The sequence below is a fragment of the Lepisosteus oculatus genome, chromosome 14, assembly GCF_040954835.1.
Source record: "Lepisosteus oculatus isolate fLepOcu1 chromosome 14, fLepOcu1.hap2, whole genome shotgun sequence".
Classification (NCBI taxonomy): Eukaryota; Metazoa; Chordata; class Actinopteri; order Semionotiformes; family Lepisosteidae; genus Lepisosteus; species Lepisosteus oculatus.
In genome coordinates, this window is record NC_090709.1 from 26,046,045 (window position 1) to 26,070,132 (window position 24,088).

At 41.1% G+C, this 24,088-nt stretch overlaps 1 protein-coding gene and 5 non-coding genes across 6 annotated transcripts in view; 2 read left to right on the forward strand and 4 right to left on the reverse strand.

The window, feature by feature from the left end:
- LOC138242535 (scavenger receptor cysteine-rich type 1 protein M130-like) overlaps positions 1 to 24,088 on the reverse strand; it is a 358,811-nt gene that overhangs the window by 131,474 nt on the left and 203,249 nt on the right. The window lies entirely within an intron of this gene.
- On the forward strand, positions 8,066 to 8,137 carry trnaa-cgc (transfer RNA alanine (anticodon CGC)). Its single transcript has one exon. It is a non-coding gene; the product is annotated as a tRNA-Ala (tRNA).
- Positions 9,228 to 9,300, forward strand: trnak-uuu (transfer RNA lysine (anticodon UUU)). The gene has a single exon. It is a non-coding gene; the product is annotated as a tRNA-Lys (tRNA).
- Positions 10,923 to 10,994, reverse strand: trnat-cgu (transfer RNA threonine (anticodon CGU)). Its single transcript has one exon. It is a non-coding gene; the product is annotated as a tRNA-Thr (tRNA).
- trnak-uuu (transfer RNA lysine (anticodon UUU)) lies at positions 13,399 to 13,471 on the reverse strand. Its single transcript has one exon. It is a non-coding gene; the product is annotated as a tRNA-Lys (tRNA).
- Positions 14,562 to 14,633, reverse strand: trnaa-cgc (transfer RNA alanine (anticodon CGC)). Its single transcript has one exon. It is a non-coding gene; the product is annotated as a tRNA-Ala (tRNA).

Below are 24,088 nucleotides of genomic sequence, written 5' to 3' on the forward strand. Positions count from 1 at the left end.
TTTAGCTGCAGCCCTGGTGATCGGCCGACACCTGAGGTGGCAGATTAGCATGAAGGAGAAATCAGAATGGGATAAAAAAGAGAAGGAGTTCACAGAAAAAATAAAAGCGTTAAATGAGAGGAAAGATAATTTATTCGCGGCAAAAGAGGTACTAGAAAAAAAGCTAAAAGAGGCAGTACAGGAGAATGAGAAACTAAAGAAGGAATTAACTCCTGGTCATGCTGCACTGGTTGATGTGCTACAGCCGGCGACTAAGTTATATCCTGCTCTCCCACAGGGGAACAAACAGGCAGGAAACGAAAATAATTGGGATCAATTCCCACAGTGGCCATATGGAGAAGGGGGGTCTGATTGGGATAACACTTGGTATGAGTGTGATAAAGACGGATCAGGGTCTCCCCTGTTAGAGGGAGGGTGCCCGCAGATCTGTACTCTCACTCGAAGTGGGAAAGGATTTGATGTAGCAGGGGCTGGCGCCGTTGATGACAGGGCCACTCTAACTCCGTCTCGCACCCAGCCGAGGGGGTCCGTTCTTGCACCTTCCTTCCCTGAACCCCTAATACGATCAAACCCAAAACCGGAGGATATTGACCGGTGGGCTAGAGAAGTACCGCACCCAAAATTAGGGATGCAGCGAACCTGGAGTGCGCTTCAGGAATTAAAAGATACTTATGGTATCTCCCCCCTGACTGCCGCTATGATCCTCAGAAGGACAAGGGAAAAGCGTGTCGGAGAACTTAAACGATTGTGTGAGGATAACGGCAGGGGAGGGCGATGGGAATGGGTTTGGCGATGGCTTAAACAAAATTATCCACCAAAGACAGATTGGAAAAAGATATCTGCGTGTCAGCAAAACGAAAGCGAGGATGTGGCTGACTTCACTGACCACTTCGTCACACTCTGGCTGGAATGCTCAGGACTAAGTGACGAAGATGATGTGAATAGCGATGCCTCTGCTGTGATTAAACAAATTTATTTGGGCGGTCTTAAGCCTGACATAGCCAAAGCCCTTCAGTTAAAAGAGCCCGAAATAGGGCAAGATACGACCAAACAATTTGAGGAAATAGTTAAAAATGGCACAGCAAATCGAGAGAAATATGTATGCTAATGTGCGGGCAATACAAACAGGGTGGACACCCCCCATACTGAAGGGTGGAGCTGGCCCTGACACCCGACTAAATCCAAAAGGCGAAATTACAAGTCGGTGCCATTATTGTAAAAATTTCGGACATTGGCAAAAGAATTGCAAAAAGCAATTAGCCAGTGAGGGCAGGATTGGAAGATACGGAGATCCCCCTTTCAATCCCTCGAATCGAGAGGGGCAAAAAAACCTGTTGTCACAATTACAGGATTTGAGCGAAGCAGACAAACGCGCTATCAGGGAGCTTTTAAACTAGGACTCCCCCTAGTGGACTCCCTACGCCTATCTCAGGAACTGAGTGAAAAAGAGCTCAAATTACAATGCACGATTAATGGGATTCAAATGTCACTTTTATGGGACACTGGGGCTCAATTATCTTGTTTATCTGAACAGTCAGCCAAACGGTGTGGTGTCATGCTCACAGGGAGGGAGCTGGAGGCCACTGGTGTAGGGGGCAATCGAATAACACTCAGAGAAACTCAAGAACTCAAGATTAGACTAGGAGATGGGGAGGTAACATTTAATGCTGTCATGTGGGTAGGATCTACCCCAGATCTGTTGGGATGGGATGCTCTGAAATACCTACAAGGGGTTACATTAACCGTACATGAGGAGAGGGTGGAGGTAAACATCTGGTCCCTCCAAAAAGATGAACTAAAAGGGCATTCAATTTGGACAATTAGTACAGAGTTGCTGACAAATTTCAGCGGAGTTTATTGAATATAAGTTTATTGCAATTGACCCATTGTAGCTACCAATCAGCAGCAAGGAAAAACAAACTTCACTTGTGCCTGTCAAAAAAAAGGAAACAGAGTAGTAGTTTATGTGGTAATTTCAGGTACTGTACAATGTAAGAACTAATGTTAACTACTCCCATAGTAATGCGTGGGGTCCTATCAATAGAAAAAAACAATTGTTGTAACCCGAAAATACAACAAACACAAAACAAGAAGTCTTCCAGGAACCTAGGTAAATCCCGGTAGTTGTCTAACAACTACGAAAAAAAAAACGCAACAATTTCAAAAGAAAAAGAACATTAAAAACAAATCTGGGGAACAACAAAAACACAGAGTCTAATGCGAGAGCTTTTTCAAGTCTTCAGTGCTCCTCTCGTCTCAGTAGACCTCTCTCATATATTTGTGTACAGGTCAGCTGGAGATACACAGCTGATGGTAATTTAAGTAGGGAGCTGCGTCAGCATGCATGGGCTTCAAAGGAAAAAGTCAAGGTTTATTCCATGCTGAAAAGAGAAGGAAACACAATGTTTCAGCTGCGGAGCCTTATTTGATTGTGACTCGAAGTAAACCTTTACTTCTTCATTTGATGTTAATTTATCTTCATCAGATACCTGATAGTATCTAAACTTAACAGTTGCTTTCAGTAGCTAAAGACACTAGGTGAGGCTTGAACTCACAACCTCGGCATGACTCCGCTGTGCACTACTGTGTAAGTACCGCACGCTGACCGATTGCACCACTGGAACTGTGCAAGGTGTGCAGAAACACAGGGTGAAAACGGTTTCGGTTGTGGATCCATCTATACATGGGGAACACTAAAATAGCAAGGAAAATACAAGAAAAGAAACTGAAAGAATTGTGTTAACAGCAAAGGGGGACGGAGGGAGGTGGTCGGACAAGTAAATCAGCCTGGCAGATTATTTGTATCTACATTTTTTGAGTCAATCAGCAAACATTTCTCTTCATGTGCCTTAAACTGTGCAGTTTATATCTTCGTTGTAGATAGGTTTCTTCAGAAGTCCAGTAAACTGACAATAATGGAGAACTAGCTGACGCACCCCGTCGTGAAGACCCTCTGTAAGGTGATTACACGTTTCATTTTCAAGTCGCCTCCTTTACACGCAATTGCAGCCCGGACACTGAGAGAAAGCAGGAGAAATGGCTTCAATTTCAATGTGAAAGCGCAGTACAGGCTCGATGGCTTCACATCTCCCATCAATCAAATAAAATTGCAGTAAAGCGATCTAAATATGACCCTGAAGTACTGGGAAAGATGATTATTTTGAGCGTGCCTCCCAGGGTCTGCTACGAGGCTGAAGTTACAGTAGCTTCTTATTCACCAGCTTCTTATGCGTGTTTTTCGTTCCACCTTAAATGGTGCTGCTGTGATGTTATGTCACCTTTCGCCTGTAGATGGCTCTCTTCAATCAGTACTAATCCGGCTGGAATACTGTAGACATCTTCACTGAAAGGGAATATCCAAATAGCGACTGTCCAAATTATATTTTTGTATGGAATATATTTCAGAAAATCGCAAACCAATTTTAAAAACTCACCACAACACGGACTTACACTGGGAAAAGGTGATTGCACTTTCTGCTTATTGCTACAGCCTTCCCCCCGATTATGAAAATGTCTCACAGTTCTGACACCGCCGTGTGAAAGACAATGTAACAGACTATCAAAATCCTGAAGTACAAGAAATTTTAATGCACCAGTTTCTTTAAATATGACCCTCTGATCCTGGCATGTCAGAATACATTTCGAAAAAGTATGGCACGAATTGCACGAATTGCAATGGCACAAATTGTTGAGAATATCACTGACCTTGCCGAGGAGATACGAGTGTTTTGCACATGTTGAACTACGACACGTCAAAATTGAGCTCCTTAGTCAATATCACCGGGAATGTCCAATAATGACGAACATCAGTAGCTTCAAGGAAACTTAGACTCGCACATGGAGTTTTATCTTCGAATGGAGGTTGGGAGAATTAATTTATACTCTCGTTGCTCATTAGCTAAACTATTTAAAAATATATGACACAGATTTGTTCGAGAAAATTGTAATTGCCTTAAAGAGAGTCTTCTTGAAGATGTGCACCAGCTAGCTCTCCACTGTCAATTGACAGGACTTGAGAAGAAACTGTTCTCATACAACCAACATACAAATTACACATCTTAAGGAACATGAAGAGAAATCCGTGTACTAAATAACATAAAACTGTCGTTGCAAATTATCACCAAGCTGTTTTATGTGTCTGACCACCTCTTTCCTACTTTGCAGCGAACACAAATCTTTCTGTTTCTTCATCGCTATTTTACTGTCTCTTTCCCCCATGTGGAGATGGATCCACAGCCGAAACTTTAGGTCAGTTCCTGTTATTCTGTCTGATTGAAAGAGCTTTATTAAAGGCACTCCCATCTCTGCAGGAAAGTTATTGCTGCTCTCAACACAATATACTGCAACCAAATATAGCGATACTGTCACTGCCTGTGGGCCACGTGTTCCTGCTGTCAGTCTATTATGTCATGTTCATCCACACCCAGAAACATTACTGCTGGAGCACAAGAGTTATATAGGCGCAGTCTATAGAGCAAGAATCTCTTAATCTCAGAACTGTGGGTTCAGCCCCCACATTGGGTCCCTCTGTGTCAATTTCATCCCCCCAATCCTCCTAGCATGACCTGATGGCGTAACAGTGATACCCAGTACCCAGCGTAATTCAGCTTTCTTTCCACTTGATTCAGATTTTGATCTGAAATCATCGGCCGAACAAGAGTTTGTCTAAATCGAGGGAGATCTGCTCACAAGCAAGTATTAAACACTTCAGCATTTACTGTTCGAATACCACAGTTTGTCAAAACACTGCCGCTTCTTAAACTAATAAGTAACGGTTTTTGAGCACGCATTGTATTGTTAATGCTTATATTAAAAAAGCATAAATTCACATAGTGGAATTTGGACTGAACAAAGTAGTCCAGCCCCTTTACAACATTACATACCCACTGATTAAAGCTTAAAACTACAGCAGCAGGAGTAACAATAATGACAACAACATGTTTGGAGTTCGGCATTTCATTTATTCTGCGGAAACATCGTATCGGAATGAACTGCCCTCGATAAAAGAGTAATTGCGGCTTCAGATCGTTTTTACAGAGCATTGCGTTGTTCTGTTCATGCTGACTACAGGCTTTAGATTTGTCATTTACTGCAGGCGTTGCTTTTCCAGGTTTTTCTGAAATTCCTCGCATTTGAGCCAGCACTAAAACATTTCATTCCCGTCGCTGAATACATCGTGGAAACGGTATTTGCAACGGAATGCTGTCACACATGAAACCTTTTTGTTATTCGGTTCTGAAGTTTGAAAATGAAAATAAAACGGGGGTCAATTCATAGGCTTGAAAGAAGTCCAAGCAGCATAAAAACCCGCGAATTCTCACAAAGGCTGCACCTTTCTTCTGCTGCTTTTATAAATCTGCCTTAAACATTTGAATGCATACCTTACTGCTGCTAATCACATTCACGTGTTTACGAAGCTTTTTTCTGTCCGTTATGTTTTTGCTAAGCAGTTTCTCCGTTTTCCTCGTACTGTGATTGTCAGCGAGCACAACAAGACTGAAACAGTGTAAAGGCAGGTAAAAAAGACAGGGTAAAACGCCTGATTGTCGGGAGTGGGATTTGAACCCGTGCGTCTATTTGGAGAGTGAAACACAAAGCTTAAAAGACACGAAGTTGTGAATTTGCTGTTTTAAACTGCTCGACTGTCCTGAAAAAAATGTGTGCTGATTGCTTCTTTCTTACCAAAAACCCAAACACACATTGAAAATCTGCCTCTACCATACATGTCAAAAGCTCACTCCCCATCATTTCTATCCCTTTATTTCATTCTTTTGATGCATGTTTTTGCACATAACCTGTTACCTTTTTGTTGTTTTGCACACTGCCTGTTGTTGTTTTTTGCACATCGGCTGTTGTCTCTGTCTTTCTTTTGTTATACAATTGTATTGTTGTTGTGTTTTTTTTCTTTGTACTACTTATGTCCGAGAGCTAGCTAAATAGCATTTCGTTATACCTTATACCTGTGTATGAGTATAATGACAATAAACTTGAACTTGAACTTGACATAGTCTTGCAGGCAGTATATTATTTTATCGTTTACTCGTTTAAAAAAAACACGGTCTTCTCATTCCTAAGTCAGATTTTTAGTGCTTTCGAACGTTACTTCCAACCTGGACTGACAGCTCACCAGATCTGTTTGTGATCAGACCATGGAGTCAGGGGCTGTACCAAGCGCACGTTCCTTCCCAATGCTGAGGCGATCATTCAGAAGATGGGTGTGAAGAGAGACAAGCTTTGTCGACTGAAAAACAAGGCAGGATATGCACGGATACTAATCACTGGCGATAGTTATGTTCTCTTACTATTGAGACTCCTACATTGCAAGTTTTTTTGAAGACTTCGAAATAGGCACAGGTGGGGTTTGATAAAACGATCGTCGATTTACGAGACTGACGCCTTACCACTTGGCCACCGCACCTTCGAAAAAACATGGGAATAATGTTGTTCAAATTATTTTTTTTCTGAATCTGGTTTACATCGCCTGGAGGTAGCAACAACAATAAAAGGGATACTTAACAAGGCGATACACTGTAGCAGTGTGACTCCAACAGATGCTCCTGAAGAGGCTGGAGGTTTAAGCCAGCTCCTTAGAGCGCTCGGCCGTGTTACTCTCAACAGCGGCTCTTCAGCTCTTGTTGTTTGACCTAGTGGTTTTATTAGGCGTGGAAATGACCGCAACTTCGTTTTCTGAGATGCTTTCTCTCACGTGGTGAAATCTCGACCTCTTTGGCATCTCTGGCTATAGTTCTTCTGTAGAGCACCTCTGCTTATAGTGCCCTTGAAGTCATTTTATTTTTACAGGAAGACGCATTCCCTAACAATCTCTCCTGTTTTAGAAATGCTTCATAAGGCGTGTTTGATTCAACGGACAAACAGTATACTAATTGTACAATGCAGATCTATGCAGCATTCGTACTGGATTTGACTGGGATTCTGAAATACTTCTTGAAAAGGTATTCAGATTTGAGAACCTATAATAAAAACACAGACCTGAAACTCCCTAGCTTCCAATCCTTTACTCTTCCTTTACTCTCGTAGTTTTCAAAACGACCTCCGTTGTCGGGCGCAGTTAAAGTGGAACTGGCCTGACTGCACAGGAAAGTACGGAATGCTAAAATGTTTCTACGGCTCAAAATGTCCCTTTAGACCCTCGTCATGTCTCTGTGAGGAACGGGTAGGTAGAGAGGTTTAATAGATGCTCATGATGTTTCACACGGGGTGTTACCTGTTGTAGTGTTTCAAAAGATGTGTTAGCGGACCACAGATTATCTTGAAAAGATTTGGGTTTGCACTGGCTGGGATTAAAAAACTGACTCAATTATTTGGAAGGCGCCTGTACCACCAACGCACTCCCGAGAAGCACCTGCAAATTATCACAATCCTCTCTCTCACCTACAAAGTTATGGAGACACAGACATCCAATGAAAGCTCAAGGCTCCACTCAAGGCTTTATTCACTCAAGGCTCCACTCTTTTGTTGTGATGTCATTTTAATAAATATTAGCTTTGACAAGGTGTCATTTTTGCCTCTTAAAGTTAAAGTCTGCTCCTTTCTTCCTGGTATAGAAAGAACTAAAAGTAAATTATTCAGCTCTACCGCCTGTGTGCATTGACAAGACATCTCAAAAGGACATATTAAATAAGAACACGATCCTTCCTGTTACCATTCCTGTGGTTGGGGCGTTGTTTCACCCTTTTACGTTAAATCATCAGTACTGCTGTTTTTCTATGCATAGTTTAATCAAGAGCACTTAAAAGATGCAAATAGGTTTCAAATAAAATAGAATTGAAGGACAGTCGAGTAAGGAGGTAGAAAAAAAAGCACTCCCCCGTCTGGGAATCAACCACCGTCGCCCATGTAACTGGATGCAAAAATAACAGATTAATTTGTGCCCAGCCTCTTGAAGCTTCGATGCGATTATTTTTCCTTCCTTATTTTTTCATTCCTATGAATTTACTCTGTAGTAGAAGAAACGCGAAAGTGGGAAACTGCAGGCATTCTTCGTGAGTGGTGTGATCAGTGAGCATTTGCACATCTCTAAGTCTGTTCCATAAACTTTTTCATCGGGGATGTAGCTCAGTGGTAGAGCGCATGCTTCGCATGTATGAGGTCCCGGGTTCAATCCCTGGCATCTCCAGGTGCTTTATATTACAGTACTCACATCGCAATCTTCTGTTGAGTGAGAACTCTTTGCTCGTGTTCAGAGAGAGCCAGGTTTACACAATTAAATGCAGGCACACTCGACGTGCTGCAGAGTTGCGCTGCTGTTTTAAATGTACCTCATTTAGTTCTGTTAAATCCTAAATTATTTGAACTAATTTAGTTAAGGAAAATGCAAAAGAGCATGACAAGTATTGATCGTATAAAATATCCATGGCACAACTCGAGAAAGTACTGAAGGACTACACATCGACTTTTGATGATTACAAGAGATTCAAGAAACACAACCGTCCGCACCTGGGTTTGGATCCTGAACGCTAGAGTTAAAAGAACATAAGCGACGTTTATGACCTATAAACTCTCTAAATTGTCTTATAGTTTATGAAATAAAACAATTTCTTAATAATTACTTACTGATGATAGACGATTTATTAAATTTTAACAAAATCACAATTACAAACTTTTTCGGTTAAACTGTTATTCACATACTCTAACGTAAATAAACGTTAGTGTCTTCCGGTGTGTGAGCCAATTTCTCCCAAAAATATTCGTTAGTCTGTCGGGAGGCTGTGCAGGGTGTGAAGAAATAGAATTTCTAAAAGACAGGCTCCCTAAGCTTAACATCAAGGCAGAAAAAATGCTGTTTTCTCTACAGAAATGCTCTTTACATTTCAGCACTGTTGCAACTCCCTTTATAAAGGGTGTGCACACGTATACAACCAAGGCATTGAAAGATTTTTTTTTTAATTATTGTTCCAAAAAATGTTCCATTTGTTTTCTTTTTAATGTTGTTGATTAAAAGATTTTATTAAATGAGAAAAAAATCTGAATGTGAAAAAGGTCCAAATGCTATTGAAAAAAATCAGTAATGTGAGGAAAGATGGATTGTGGGAGCCCCTTAACTACCCATGTCATGCTGTATTTCTCACTCATTCTACTGGGAGTGGTGCCGTCGCTTCATGATAAAGTCTGTCAGTGGTCATTCCAGACGGGTCAGGTATGACTGCTCTTCGGAACAAGAGACACGTGACTTGCGAGGATCCCGACAGTGTCGATTTTCTTTCAGAGCCCGGATAGCTCAGTCGGTAGAGCATCAGACTTTTAATCTGAGGGCCCAGGGTTCAAGTCCCTGTTCGGGCGGATGTGCTGTTCTTAAATCTATTGTGAATGTCATTCTAAATAGTCTTTTATCTTTCACTGTTCTAGCTGTACTGTGGTTATTTTAAATGTCCATTACTTGTATTTACAGTAGTGTATTTAGTGTTTCATTTCACAAACCGAAAATGTTCAAGTAGATCTTGTCACTCTATTCCACGTAATCATCTAAATTAAATCACAGTAGAGTACAGAACACGCAGTGAGGAGCTCACACAGTGAGTACTCTTGAATACGACAAGAGGAAAGGCACACTGCAACTCTGCAGAACATCACGTCCGAGTTTACAGTGACAGCAGAGGTTGGAAGCGACGTAGTTTTTTAATACTCGCTCACTGAAGATCTCTCAAGAAACCTCGGTGGAGATTTAACGGGTGTCTAATAATCACGTTCAAAAAGATGACGATAAGTTTTTTTTTTAACTAGGTAGCCTTAATGGCAACACGGTGTGAGTAGATCTTAAAGCAGCTGCAGAGTACCCGTAATGGCAACACAGTGCTTTGAGTTCGGCTTTTCTTATTTCTTCTGCAGAACCAGTGGAATCGGAATATACTGATCCGCATAAGAAGCGCTTTCGGTTTCTGATCATTTTTATTGAGCGCTGCGCTTAGTACCACAGGCAAGATGGCTGGTGGTCTAAGGCGTTGCGTTCAGGTCGCAGTTAACCCTGGAGACGTTTGTTAAAATCTCACTTCTAATAAAGAGGTCTTTCTCGTTAGAGTAGAAACAATAGAAGCCTTAAGCGGGGAAAAAATCACAACATCTCGCATTTCACGTGTTTAATGTTAACTGTCTCAGTGGTTGCCTCGGTGATTGATGGCTCTTCTCCCTCGCAGGGTGACGGCAAACGTCTTCAGAGAGGGAGTCTCCCTCGCACGGCTTTTCTTTATCAAGAGCTGAGACAACAGAAACAGACTTCCAACTGACATGAATTACTTCTTGAGCGTTTATGACTGTCTTTAAAAGCTGAGAGCAGGTGAAAAAGTCTTTGGAAATGAGGCAATGACTGCTGACAATAAACAGAGCTGACGCTCAGCTGCAGACAAGCGCTCCTCGTTAGTACAGTGCTGAGTACCCCCGCTTGTTGCGCGGGAGACTGGGGTACATTTCTGTGACAGGGCGCTGGTTTAATTTTTTAACAACCTGACTTCACTTAAAAAAGTATGTACTGTGTACTACGTTTCGGACTAGATAGTGCGGTAGAATATGGAGATCATCTCCAGCTTTGAGCTCAACTGCAACAAGAAGTCATGCTAAATGTAGTATAGTGAGTAGACATCGCCAGACAACAGAACGAGAGAGTAGAAGGCAGGAATATATGGTGTATTTCGAACGTTACTTCCAACCTGGACTGACAGCTCACCAGATCTGTTTGTGATCAGACCATGGAGTCAGGGGCTGTACCAAGCGCACGTTCCTTCCCAATGCTGAGGCGATCATTCAGAAGATGGGTGTGAAGAGAAACAAGCTTTGTCGACTAAAAAACAAGGCAGGATATGCAAGAATGCTAATCACTGGCAACAGTTATGTTCTCTTACTATTGAGATCCCTACATTGCGATTTTTTTTAAGACTTTGAAACTAAAGGAAAGCGGTGACAAATGAAACTGGCACAGGTGGGGTTTGAACCCACGCTCTTCGGTTTACGAGACCGACGCCTTACCACTTGGCCACCGCGCCCTTCAAGTAAGCATGGGAATAAGGTTGTTCAAATTATTTTTTTCTGAATCTGGTTTACATCGCCAAATGTAAACCGGAGGCAGCAACAACAATAAAAGGGATACTTGTCCTTAAACTCGGACGTGATGTTCTGCAGACATGTGCACAATGTCCTGTTTTCTTGCAGTGTAGACATTTTGCTGTTCACGCTCCGCATTCATCTGCTTTGTGCATTGTTAGTCCGCACCTGTAACATGTAATGTCAGCCGTCCCCCGTTCTTCTATTTCTCTAGCATGACTGTGTCCTGCTGCTCGGCTTTTGTTTGTAAAGTTTGAGCGAGCGCCCCGTTCAGTGTCACTTTGTCACTGTGGTCAGAAAGCATTCTTGATTCTGCTTGAGCTGCTTCATGAATTCTAGCGACTGTAAGAGCTCTTTCTATAGTCAGCCCTTCCTCCTGCAGCAATTTATAGTCTCTTATGTGCACATTTTTCCACAAGTTGATCTCTTAACATGTCAGTTTCCAATACTCCAAAGTCACAAGATTTAGCCAGTTCTCTTAGTGCAGTCACAAAAGCATCAACAGATTCGTCCTGAGACTAAGTTCTCTGCCTAAATTTATGCCGTTCCAAAACCACATTTCTCCGCGGTGTAAAGGAAGCGTCTAAGGCAGCTACAGTCTTTTTCTCCAGGGAGGTTGGCGAAAATCCGCTTCACGGGAGCCCCGATACAGTGCAGTAATGTAGCACGTCTCACGGCATCCTGAGCTTCTGTAGATCCACTGGCTATTTAAAAAAAATCTGTACGACTCCATCCATATCTTGTATTCCGTATACAAATCCGGGGCTCTGAGGTTCAGTAGAAGCGGTGGAAAAAGCTGGGCATAAGCAAAGCTTCTCGGCGCGGCTACCATATCTTCCATGGCACAAGCTAAACGAAAAGTCCGAAAATTCAGAAGTTTGTTTCTAACAGCAAGAGAACTAAAATCTGCACTGCACTCGCTTTGAGTCCGTCAAGCACTCATCTCTCGTCGCCTTCAATGTTGTGTATCTTAATAAAGAGACGTTTTTATATTATTTTAACTATTTTATTAACTACACAGATCACGCCCTTACACCATATATTCCTGCCTTCTACTCTCTCGTTCTGTTGTCTGGCGATGTCTACTCACTATACTACATTTAGCATGACTTCTTGTTGCAGTTGAGCTCAAAGCTGGAGATGATCTCCATATTCTACCGCACTATCTAGTCCGAAACGTAGTACACAGTACATACTTTTTTAAGTGAAGTCAGGTTGTTAAAAAATTAAAACAGCGCCCTGTCACAGAAATGTACCCCAGTCTCCCGCGCAACAAGCGGGGGTACTCAGCACTGTACTAACGAGGAGCGCTTGTCTGCAGCTGAGCGTCAGCTCTGTTTATTGTCAGCAGTCATTGCCTCATTTCCAAAGACTTTTTCACCTGCTCTCAGCTTTTAAAGACAGTCATAAACGCTCAAGAAGTAATTCATGTCAGTTGGAAGTCTGTTTCTGTTGTCTCAGCTCTTGATAAAGAAAAGCCGTGCGAGGGAGACTCCCTCTCTGAAGACGTTTGCCGTCACCCTGCGAGGGAGAAGAGCCATCAATCACCGAGGCAACCACTGAGACAGTTAACATTAAACACGTGAAATGCGAGATGTTGTGATTTTTTCCCCGCTTAAGGCTTCTATTGTTTCTACTCTAACGAGAAAGACCTCTTTATTAGAAGTGAGATTTTAACAAACGTCTCCAGGGTTAACTGCTAACCATCTTGCCTGTGGTACTAAGCGCAGCGCTCAATAAAAATGATCAGAAACCGAAAGCGCTTCTTATGCGGATCAGTATATTCCGATTCCACTGGTTCTGCAGAAGAAATAAGAAAAGCCGAACTCAAAGCACTGTGTTGCCATTACGGGTACTCTGCAGCTGCTTTAAGATCTACTCACACCGTGTTGCCATTAAGGCTACCTAGTTAAAAAAAAAACTTATCGTCATCTTTTTGAACGTGATTATTAGACACCCGTTAAATCTCCACCGAGGTTTCTTGAGAGATCTTCAGTGAGCGAGTATTAAAAAACTACGTCGCTTCCAACCTCTGCTGTCACTGTAAACTCGGACGTGATGTTCTGCAGAGTTGCAGTGTGCCTTTCCTCTTGTCGTATTCAAGAGTACTCACTGTGTGAGCTCCTCACTGCGTGTTCTGTACTCTACTGTGATTTAATTTAGATGATTACGTGGAATAGAGTGACAAGATCTACTTGAACATTTTCGGTTTGTGAAATGAAACACTAAATACACTACTGTAAATACAAGTAATGGACATTTAAAATAACCACAGTACAGCTAGAACAGTGAAAGATAAAAGACTATTTAGAATGACATTCACAATAGATTTAAGAACAGCACATCCGCCCGAACAGGGACTTGAACCCTGGGCCCTCAGATTAAAAGTCTGATGCTCTACCGACTGAGCTATCCGGGCTCTGAAAGAAAATCGACACTGTCGGGATCCTCGCAAGTCACGTGTCTCTTGTTCCGAAGAGCAGTCATACCTGACCCGTCTGGAATGACCACTGACAGACTTTATCATGAAGCGACGGCACCACTCCCAGTAGAATGAGTGAGAAATACAGCATGACATGGGTAGTTAAGGGGCTCCCACAATCCATCTTTCCTCACATTACTGATTTTTTTCAATAGCATTTGGACCTTTTTCACATTCAGATTTTTTTCTCATTTAATAAAATCTTTTAATCAACAACATTAAAAAGAAAACAAATGGAACATTTTTTGGAACAATAATTAAAAAAAAAATCTTTCAATGCCTTGGTTGTATACGTGTGCACACCCTTTATAAAGGGAGTTGCAACAGTGCTGAAATGTAAAGAGCATTTCTGTAGAGAAAACAGCATTTTTTCTGCCTTGATGTTAAGCTTAGGGAGCCTGTCTTTTAGAAATTCTATTTCTTCACACCCTGCACAGCCTCCCGACAGACTAACGAATATTTTTGGGAGAAATTGGCTCACACACCGGAAGACACTAACGTTTATTTACGTTAGAGTATGTGAATAACAGTTTAACCGAAAAAGTTTGTAATTGTGATTTTGTTAAAATTTAATAAATCGTCTATCATCAGTAAGTAATTATTAAGAAATTGTTTTATTTCATAAACTATAAGACAATTTAGAGAGTTTATAGGTCATAAACGTCGCTTATGTTCTTTTAACTCTAGCGTTCAGGATCCAAACCCAGGTGCGGACGGTTGTGTTTCTTGAATCTCTTGTTATCATCAAAAGTCGATGTGTAGTCCTTCAGTACTTTCTCGAGTTGTGCCATGGATATTTTATACGATCAATACTTGTCATGCTCTTTTGCATTTTCCTTAACTAAATTAGTTCAAATAATTTAGGATTTAACAGAACTAAATGAGGTACATTTAAAACAGCAGCGCAACTCTGCAGCACGTCGAGTGTGCCTGCATTTAATTGTGTAAACCTGGCTCTCTCTGAACACGAGCAAAGAGTTCTCACTCAACAGAAGATTGCGATGTGAGTACTGTAATATAAAGCACCTGGAGATGCCAGGGATTGAACCCGGGACCTCATACATGCGAAGCATGCGCTCTACCACTGAGCTACATCCCCGATGAAAAAGTTTATGGAACAGACTTAGAGATGTGCAAATGCTCACTGATCACACCACTCACGAAGAATGCCTGCAGTTTCCCACTTTCGCGTTTCTTCTACTACAGAGTAAATTCATAGGAATGAAAAAATAAGGAAGGAAAAATAATCGCATCGAAGCTTCAAGAGGCTGGGCACAAATTAATCTGTTATTTTTGCATCCAGTTACATGGGCGACGGTGGTTGATTCCCAGACGGGGGAGTGCTTTTTTTTCTACCTCCTTACTCGACTGTCCTTCAATTCTATTTTATTTGAAACCTATTTGCATCTTTTAAGTGCTCTTGATTAAACTATGCATAGAAAAACAGCAGTACTGATGATTTAACGTAAAAGGGTGAAACAACGCCCCAACCACAGGAATGGTAACAGGAAGGATCGTGTTCTTATTTAATATGTCCTTTTGAGATGTCTTGTCAATGCACACAGGCGGTAGAGCTGAATAATTTACTTTTAGTTCTTTCTATACCAGGAAGAAAGGAGCAGACTTTAACTTTAAGAGGCAAAAATGACACCTTGTCAAAGCTAATATTTATTAAAATGACATCACAACAAAAGAGTGGAGCCTTGAGTGAATAAAGCCTTGAGTGGAGCCTTGAGCTTTCATTGGATGTCTGTGTCTCCATAACTTTGTAGGTGAGAGAGAGGATTGTGATAATTTGCAGGTGCTTCTCGGGAGTGCGTTGGTGGTACAGGCGCCTTCCAAATAATTGAGTCAGTTTTTTAATCCCAGCCAGTGCAAACCCAAATCTTTTCAAGATAATCTGTGGTCCGCTAACACATCTTTTGAAACACTACAACAGGTAACACCCCGTGTGAAACATCATGAGCATCTATTAAACCTCTCTACCTACCCGTTCCTCACAGAGACATGACGAGGGTCTAAAGGGACATTTTGAGCCGTAGAAACATTTTAGCATTCCGTACTTTCCTGTGCAGTCAGGCCAGTTCCACTTTAACTGCGCCCGACAACGGAGGTCGTTTTGAAAACTACGAGAGTAAAGGAAGAGTAAAGGATTGGAAGCTAGGGAGTTTCAGGTCTGTGTTTTTATTATAGGTTCTCAAATCTGAATACCTTTTCAAGAAGTATTTCAGAATCCCAGTCAAATCCAGTACGAATGCTGCATAGATCTGCATTGTACAATTAGTATACTGTTTGTCCGTTGAATCAAACACGCCTTATGAAGCATTTCTAAAACAGGAGAGATTGTTAGGGAATGCGTCTTCCTGTAAAAATAAAATGACTTCAAGGGCACTATAAGCAGAGGTGCTCTACAGAAGAACTATAGCCAGAGATGCCAAAGAGGTCGAGATTTCACCACGTGAGAGAAAGCATCTCAGAAAACGAAGTTGCGGTCATTTCCACGCCTAATAAAACCACTAGGTCAAACAACAAGAGCTGAAGAGCCGCTGTTGAGAGTAACACGGCCGAGCGCTCTAAGGAGCTGGCTTAAACCTCCAGCCTCTTCAGGAGCATCTGTTGGAGTCACACTGCTACAGTGTATCGCCTTGTTAAGTATCCCTTTTATTGTTGTTGCTACCTCCAGGCGATGTAAACCAGATTCAGAAAAAAAATAATTTGAACAACATTATTCCCATGTTTTTTCGAAGGTGCGGTGGCCAAGTGGTAAGGCGTCAGTCTCGTAAATCGACGATCGTTTTATCAAACCCCACCTGTGCCTATTTCGAAGTCTTCAAAAAAACTTGCAATGTAGGAGTCTCAATAGTAAGAGAACATAACTATCGCCAGTGATTAGTATCCGTGCATATCCTGCCTTGTTTTTCAGTCGACAAAGCTTGTCTCTCTTCACACCCATCTTCTGAATGATCGCCTCAGCATTGGGAAGGAACGTGCGCTTGGTACAGCCCCTGACTCCATGGTCTGATCACAAACAGATCTGGTGAGCTGTCAGTCCAGGTTGGAAGTAACGTTCGAAAGCACTAAAAATCTGACTTAGGAATGAGAAGACCGTGTTTTTTTTAAACGAGTAAACGATAAAATAATATACTGCCTGCAAGACTATGTCAAGTTCAAGTTCAAGTTTATTGTCATTATACTCATACACAGGTATAAGGTATAACGAAATGCTATTTAGCTAGCTCTCGGACATAAGTAGTACAAAGAAAAAAAACACAACAACAATACAATTGTATAACAAAAGAAAGACAGAGACAACAGCCGATGTGCAAAAAACAACAACAGGCAGTGTGCAAAACAACAAAAAGGTAACAGGTTATGTGCAAAAACATGCATCAAAAGAATGAAATAAAGGGATAGAAATGATGGGGAGTGAGCTTTTGACATGTATGGTAGAGGCAGATTTTCAATGTGTGTTTGGGTTTTTGGTAAGAAAGAAGCAATCAGCACACATTTTTTTCAGGACAGTCGAGCAGTTTAAAACAGCAAATTCACAACTTCGTGTCTTTTAAGCTTTGTGTTTCACTCTCCAAATAGACGCACGGGTTCAAATCCCACTCCCGACAATCAGGCGTTTTACCCTGTCTTTTTTACCTGCCTTTACACTGTTTCAGTCTTGTTGTGCTCGCTGACAATCACAGTACGAGGAAAACGGAGAAACTGCTTAGCAAAAACATAACGGACAGAAAAAAGCTTCGTAAACACGTGAATGTGATTAGCAGCAGTAAGGTATGCATTCAAATGTTTAAGGCAGATTTATAAAAGCAGCAGAAGAAAGGTGCAGCCTTTGTGAGAATTCGCGGGTTTTTATGCTGCTTGGACTTCTTTCAAGCCTATGAATTGACCCCCGTTTTATTTTCATTTTCAAACTTCAGAACCGAATAACAAAAAGGTTTCATGTGTGACAGCATTCCGTTGCAAATACCGTTTCCACGATGTATTCAGCGACGGGAATGAAATGTTTTAGTGCTGGCTCAAATGCGAGGAATTTCAGAAAAACCTGGAAAAGCAACGCCTGCAGTAAATGACAAATCTAAAGCCTGTAGTCAGCATGAACAGAACAACGCAATGCTCTGTAAAAACGATCTGAAGCCGCAATTACTCTTTCATCGAGGGCAGTTCATTCCGATACGATGTTTCCGCAGAATAAATGAAATGCCGAACTCCAAACATGTTGTTGTCATTATTGTTACTCCTGCTGCTGTAGTTTTAAGCTTTAATCAGTGGGTATGTAATGTTGTAAAGGGGCTGGACTACTTTGTTCAGTCCAAATTCCACTATGTGAATTTATGCTTTTTTAATATAAGCATTAACAATACAATGCGTGCTCAAAAACCGTTACTTATTAGTTTAAGAAGCGGCAGTGTTTTGACAAACTGTGGTATTCGAACAGTAAATGCTGAAGTGTTTAATACTTGCTTGTGAGCAGATCTCCCTCGATTTAGACAAACTCTTGTTCGGCCGATGATTTCAGATCAAAATCTGAATCAAGTGGAAAGAAAGCTGAATTACGCTGGGTACTGGGTATCACTGTTACGCCATCAGGTCATGCTAGGAGGATTGGGGGAATGAAATTGACACAGAGGGACCCAATGTGGGGGCTGAACCCACAGTTCTGAGATTAAGAGATTCTTGCTCTATGGACTGCGCCTATATAACTCTTGTGCTCCAGCAGTAATGTTTCTGGGTGTGGATGAACATGACATAATAGACTGACAGCAGGAACACGTGGCCCACAGGCAGTGACAGTATCGCTATATTTGGTTGCAGTATATTGTGTTGAGAGCAGCAATAACTTTCCTGCAGAGATGGGAGTGCCTTTAATAAAGCTCTTTCAATCAGACAGAATAACAGGAACTGACCTAAAGTTTCGGCTGTGGATCCATCTCCACATGGGGGAAAGAGACAGTAAAATAGCGATGAAGAAACAGAAAGATTTGTGCTCGCTGCAAAGTAGGAAAGAGGTGGTCAGACACATAAAACAGCTTGGTGATAATTTGCAGCGACAGTTTTATGTTATTTAGTACACGGATTTCTCTTCATGTTCCTTAAGATGTGTAATTTGTATGTTGGTTGTATGAGAACAGTTTCTTCTCAAGTCCTGTCAATTGACAGTGGAGAGCTAGCTGGTGCACATCTTCAAGAAGACTCTCTTTAAGGCAATTACAATTTTCTCGAACAAATCTGTGTCATATATTTTTTAAATAGTTTAGCTAATGAGCAACGAGAGTATAAATGAATTCTCCCAACCTCCATTCGAAGATAAAACTCCATGTGCGAGTCTAAGTTTCCTTGAAGCTACTGATGTTCGTCATTATTGGACATTCCCGGTGATATTGACTAAGGAGCTCAATTTTGACGTGTCGTAGTTCAACATGTGCAAAACACTCGTATCCCCTGCAAATATCGGCAAGGTCAGTGATATTCTCAACAATTTGTGCCATTGCAATTCGTGCAATTCGTGCCATACTTTTTCGAAATGTATTCTGACATGCCAGGATCAGAGGGTCATATTTAAAGAAACTGGTGCATTAAAATTTCTTGTACTTCAGGATTTTGATAGTCTGTTACATTGTCTTTCACACGGCGGTGTCAGAACTGTGAGACATTTTCATAATCGGGGGGAAGGCTGTAGCAATAAGCAGAAAGTGCAATCACCTTTTCCCAGTGTAAGTCCGTGTTGTGGTGAGTTTTTAAAATTGGTTTGCGATTTTCTGAAATATATTCCATACAAAAATATAATTTGGACAGTCGCTATTTGGATATTCCCTTTCAGTGAAGATGTCTACAGTATTCCAGCCGGATTAGTACTGATTGAAGAGAGCCATCTACAGGCGAAAGGTGACATAACATCACAGCAGCACCATTTAAGGTGGAACGAAAAACACGCATAAGAAGCTGGTGAATAAGAAGCTACTGTAACTTCAGCCTCGTAGCAGACCCTGGGAGGCATGCTCAAAATAATCATCTTTCCCAGTACTTCAGAGTCATATTTAGATCGCTTTACTGCAATTTTATTTGATTGATGGGAGATGTGAAGCCATCGAGCCTGTACTGCGCTTTCACATTGAAATTGAAGCCATTTCTCCTGCTTTCTCTCAGTGTCCGGGCTGCAATTGCGTGTAAAGGAGGCGACTTGAAAATGAAACGTGTAATCACCTTACAGAGGGTCTTCACGACGGGGTGCGTCAGCTAGTTCTCCATTATTGTCAGTTTACTGGACTTCTGAAGAAACCTATCTACAACGAAGATATAAACTGCACAGTTTAAGGCACATGAAGAGAAATCTGTTTGCTGATTGACTCAAAAAATGTAGATACAAATAATCTGCCAGGCTGATTTACTTGTCCGACCACCTCCCTCCGTCCCCCTTTGCTGTTAACACAATTCTTTCAGTTTCTTTTCTTGTATTTTCCTTGCTATTTTAGTGTTCCCCATGTATAGATGGATCCACAACCGAAACCGTTTTCACCCTGTGTTTCTGCACACCTTGCACAGTTCCAGTGGCGCAATCGGTCAGCGTGCGGTACTTACACAGTAGTGCACAGCGGAGTCATGCCGAGGTTGTGAGTTCAAGCCTCACCTAGTGTCTTTAGCTACTGAAAGCAACTGTTAAGTTTAGATACTATCAGGTATCTGATGAAGATAAATTAACATCAAACGAAGAAGTAAAGGTTTACTTCGAGTCACAATCAAATAAGGCTCCGCAGCTGAAACATTGTGTTTCCTTCTCTTTTCAGCATGGAATAAACCTTGACTTTTTCCTTTGAAGCCCATGCATGCTGACGCAGCTCCCTACTTAAATTACCATCAGCTGTGTATCTCCAGCTGACCTGTACACAAATATATGAGAGAGGTCTACTGAGACGAGAGGAGCACTGAAGACTTGAAAAAGCTCTCGCATTAGACTCTGTGTTTTTGTTGTTCCCCAGATTTGTTTTTAATGTTCTTTTTCTTTTGAAATTGTTGCGTTTTTTTTTTTTCGTAGTTGTTAGACAACTACCGGGATTTACCTAGGTTCCTGGAAGACTTCTTGTTTTGTGTTTGTTGTATTTTCGGGTTACAACAATTGTTTTTTTCTATTGATAGGACCCCACGCATTACTATGGGAGTAGTTAACATTAGTTCTTACATTGTACAGTACCTGAAATTACCACATAAACTACTACTCTGTTTCCTTTTTTTTGACAGGCACAAGTGAAGTTTGTTTTTCCTTGCTGCTGATTGGTAGCTACAATGGGTCAATTGCAATAAACTTATATTCAATAAACTCTGCTGAAATTTGTCAGCAACTCTGTACTAAACCCGTTCTCAATTGCAACAAACCTAAAATAACAGCTGCTGCCCGTTAGATGTTACTGCATTAGGAGTCTAGCTTAAACCACCTCTTCATAGGTTTTAAGCAACTCAGTAGCGGACTAAGCAGAACAATTGATCACATTAGAACTGTCTTGTAATGGAAATAATGTACTCATTAAGTAACAAGGTTATGCACCACTTGCTTGAAAATTATTATTATATTTAACTAAAATTGCTTTCCAGACACCACAAATATTCACAATGAATGTTATCATTACACGTATTTATTAATAAAAGTGTTATTTATTAATAATTAACTTCCATGTACAGTGATTCCATGTACACTTTTCATTTTTTTATTAGTTAAAAAAGTTTCAAAAATCCAATAGATTTCGTTCCACTTCACAATTGTGTCCCACTTGTTGGTGATTCTTCACATAAAATAAAAAATTTATATCTTTATGTTTGAAGCCTGAAATGTGGCAAAAGGTTGAAAAGTTCAAGGGGGCCGAATACTTTCGCAAGGCACTGTATATCTTTATTAGTAGCTGTATTACAAGTAATGCATATACAGTCTTTATTATAGTTAGTTTTCAGTTATCCTGGGGAGGGAAGAGAATGGAAATTAAGGAAATAAAAATTTAAAGGGCTTTTAAGTCTTCAATGTGTTCTGTCATAGCTGTGTGTTGTCATATCTGGGTGTTAATTTAGTATATTTGTTGTATTATTTATTGTGATTTGAAACTTGTGTTTCTCAGGAGAAAGCAGTAATATTTTTTTTTTAGTTTTTTGAGGGTACAGAAAATTGTATTGTACGGCCAAATGTAAGGTTACATTAAGAAACCCTTATTGTTACCTTTTGCAACGTTATTTATTTAAGACGGTTCTTCAGAATAGTGTCCCTTACGTATCTGTGACTGTGGTCCAACAATAACGGTGCTGAAATAGCCGGAATGTGTGGGAAGAAGATGGAGATGGAACAGGAGGCTTATTCAGTCGATAGAAAGGTTGTATAGGACTGAACACACTACAGTTATGGTATTGGGTTTAAGAGCATTACGATCCTACAGTCTCCTGATCCGTAATCAGATGCGTTATCCAATGCACCACTGGCCCTTGTACCGCATTCCTCAAGTGCACCACTATGAGCTTGCGCCGCTACAATAATAAATCGCCCCAGTCCAAATTTTCTCAATTAGGTGTACGTTTTCTATGTGTATTTAGTTAAACAGTCTTTCATTTTGTCTGTTTTAAAAATTGCATCTCTTTAAAACAGACAAACGAGTTTATGTGTCGCGCTGAAATTCACACATGAGGGAATTCAAACGAAAGAAATCACAGAAAAGATATCGCGCTTAAAAAGAAATCCAGAGTGGAGATGCTGGTGATAGAAAACGATGCATGAGATGCTTTACCTCTGAACTAAACTCGGCTCTTTAATTGTGTTAGGAAGAGTGAATAGCCAACAGTGTACATTTTAAAAATCAAAGCAAGACAATGAGACACGAAGAGAATTCGGAACACGAGCCTCTCCTTTATTGTTTAATGAGCTTTTAATGAACGCCTAAGTGAAAGACAAATTCACTATTTTCACTTTGTGATTAAAAAACACTTTTATCACGTTAAGCACTCCTGATGGTGTCGAATAGTTCTCTTTTCTACCCTCATCATTTGAGGATCCCCAGCTAAAATACCTTTTTAAACTACAACAAAATTGCAATATTTTGAATACTATTTAAGTTTACATAGTCACATTCCCGTGATATTGACTTAGGCGCTCAATTATTAACTTCTTGTAGTTTGACTTGTGCCAAAAGTTTGAAATCTCTGCAACTATCAGGATGCTTAAGGACATCCAAAGAAACCCCATCACATTTAGGGGAGACGGTGTTGAGGTCGGATTAATTTGAAATGCGTCTCTGGGGACTTTTGATTTACCAACGTTATGTTTAACTGAAGGATACGCTGACTGACTGTGCCATAGAAACTAACGCACATCACCTTTCTTCTACATTCACAGGTTTTTGGCTAAAGACAAAAAAATCTTTTTCGTTTCCTTGCCAGCTGGCAGTAATTCCTCTGCACTGACAAAACAGATGAGTATTTTATCTTTTGCAATTTGTATGGATTTTTTTAAAAACAAGTTGCTCCAAAAATTAAATGAACACTTCCATTAAATTTAATGTAGAAGCATGTTGCTGTCCATAATGATAAACTGTGTGGCAAGACAGGCACCACTGGGACTCAACCCCAGGATCTCCTGTTTACTAGGCAGGCGCTTTAACCAACTAAGCCACAGCATTCTCGCATCCTAGTGTTAATCCTGCATCAGCAGGGTCAGCTTGTCGGCACGCCCGTCTCCATTTGGTGGTTTGAGCTGACGTTGCCATGACGTTGCCATTAAATGCGACCGAGAATACTCCAACCAGAGAACTAAGCCATGGCATTGGCATCAGATATCCCTTTTACAGCCACTTGGACACATCTCAATTGCTCTGAGACACCTGCATTCAGTGTGCGCTGAGCCTGCTCGCTGAGCAAGTGACGAGAAATGGCTTATGTCCAAGGAGCTCAATATGCTTTTTATGTTCAACGGGGTGTCCACTACAGCCGGCACTGAAGCGCAGCACAGGCTCTGTGGTTTGACATCTCACAAGGTAAATGTTGAAATTGTAGGTGGAAGAGGAAAATTACCCTTGAGTATGGGGAAAGAAGGCAACTCATGTCCGGAGGGGGCTGAAGTGTGTATGGAGGTGGCCTAGTGGTTAAGGCAATCTCCTCTTAATACATGATACTCTGCACAAGTATTCTCCTCGAGGAAGGGCTTTGATACATTTTGACCTTTTTAAACTTGGTGTGCTTTCGTTTTGTTTCTTTGCTCCTGTACTACAGCAGTAATATTTCTATAGGTGTATGATCATTGTAGGCTGACAGCAGGAACACGTGGCCCACAAGCAGTGACAATATCAGAGGTGTCTGCAGTGTGTTGGTTTGTAAGCAACGATAAAATAACTTGACATGGAAGCAGGTGTGCCTGCATTAATACAGCTCCATCGAGAGGAAAAAGTAACACAAGAACCGACATAAATTCAACAGCACGTTTCTGCAGCTGAAAACGGAACCTACTCCACGTGATGATTGAGCTCACAACCTCGGTATAACTCCACTATAAAAGCACCACAACCTGACCAATTGCGCTAC